Raw genomic sequence first — 2,164 nt, forward strand, 5'->3', positions numbered from 1 at the left:
ACACCTACCATGTGAACACTCTCAGTATTATTAAAGTCATAGACACGTAATTATGAAACTGAAATGATAACTCCCTGTCGTAAAAGTTTTCGTTTAAACGCTGGTCGGGAAACGAGCCCGCGGATAGAAGACCGGATTCGATGAAAAGCGAAAATCGAGCTTGGTTTTTCTTTTTCTCTGGATCTTTATGCATAGAATACTTCAATGAAAAACGGAAACAGTGCATATACCCCATGTCGATACTTCTTAGGCAAATTTTCAGTATGTACATACTTCTAAAGCAAATTTTCAACAGCGCACCCGGGGGCGCTAACTCCGGTTTGGTGTTCGTTCGAAATCAGCCCACTTGGAGCCATCAGATTTAGTCAAAGAAATAAAGTTCAAGTGGATGATTTTTTAAGCGTTAGATCTACGCAAGTGTTTACCGAGATATCTTTAAAATATATCAGATTCTCTGGATCTTTTCTTTTGACTCGTTTGATACCACTGGTTTACTTCCTCCATAATTATTTAGTCGACCACAACGTTAATATTAGAGATTCATCGAGAAGATAGCTCTCTGTATAACAGGTTACGCTTAAAACATTTCGAACTGAATTAAAATCGATTCATGAGTTGCAAAATTACTATAATACCGAACAAACTGAACAGACAGTACTTACCGTGTTGTCCGCTTTAGAAAGTGAAGGTCAAGATCTTGCCGAAGAACGATACAACACGTGACCATGATGTTTGTCTTTCAATCACCCCTTGTTGAGGGTCCTCAATAGGTTTATCGGGATCCGGGATTTTGCTTATTTGAAGGCCGGGATTCGATATTTTGAAGGAAAAGGGGGACGAGATTCGGGATTGTATTTTGGACCGGGACACGGGATTTGGCGATTTTAACAGGCGAGAATCGGGAAATGTCGCTTCAAAGAAACCGTGATTCGGGAATTTTAGAGTCTGAAATATGCAAAGAAAATCAAGCTGTCATCTTAGCTAACTCATCTTATTAACGTCGGAAATGGTCGGAAATAGCCGAACAGTGACCTGGTTGACATCACGTTTTCCACGACCCTATCACGCTGCTCTGTGACCCCTATGGTGACCTGTGGTCTATTTTCGTGAACCTTGGACACCTTGGCCGCAATGATGACAATGTCTTTGGGATCTTCGTTATTTTTTTACCGTGATCTTTCTAGTGTCAAGTTTATACAGATCCTGATCGGTGCGCGTGGGATATTCGACGCGAAGTTATCGTTTGCGTAGTTTTAACGCGCCCTAGCGATGTCGGTTAACATCGACAATTCGTGATGTTGTCGATGTTATTAGCTGCGTTGCATTATTTAGCCGTAGGTGACCAAAGCGCACTATAAGAGTTTGTATGGATTTCAAATTCAAACTATCTCTGTTTTTCCTTTGAAAGATACAATACAGAGACGCGTACTCTTTATACGCGTCAAAATCGCTCAAATGGCTCACAGAAGCGTTTCGGCGACATAAAAAAGAAAACCGCTCAGAGAGTTTCGAACTTTATCGTAGCTTTTCAAAGGAAAACAGAAATAGTTTTCGTTCGAAATTGAAATCCATACAGGCTCTTATTTTAACCTCTTATAGACCGCTTTGGTTACCGGTGATTACGGCATTTTGAGCCGGAAAATGTAAACTGGGGTCGAAAAGAATATATGTTTCTGTATCTGTTGAGCCCAATTGTACTCGATTTTATAGAATTTCCAGATGATCGTTGCTATGGCTGAAAATTGTGAATGAGCAAACTGTCTTCTGAGTTGCAATTCACGGTGACTTGCCATAGGTGTAGTGTACAGTGAATTTGCCGTGGTACGTCGTGATATGTACCCTTAATGCTCCTTACTGATCGCTATCATCTCCGAGAGACACTTTTTTCAGGGATCGAAGTGATCCAGAAGGCAGGCGTTATCGAACAAAAGAGGCAAACAGAAAAAAAGAAAAAAAACCCAAAAAAAACAAATTAGAAAAACCATAAAAATGACTCATGGACTGACGAAACTCGTTTAAAACCAGTCAAGAAAAACAAATGAACTAAATCATCGTTTTAGTGTAGAGAGATACAGCTGATTCAACGTATCAGTCAGTGCTTGGGTCTGCTGTGAGGGAATCTGAAACGGAACTTCAAGGATCATTTTTGCTGAGGTAAGGAATT

Source organism: Stylophora pistillata, chromosome 4, assembly GCF_964205215.1.
Source record: "Stylophora pistillata chromosome 4, jaStyPist1.2, whole genome shotgun sequence".
Taxonomy (NCBI): Eukaryota; Metazoa; Cnidaria; class Anthozoa; order Scleractinia; family Pocilloporidae; genus Stylophora; species Stylophora pistillata.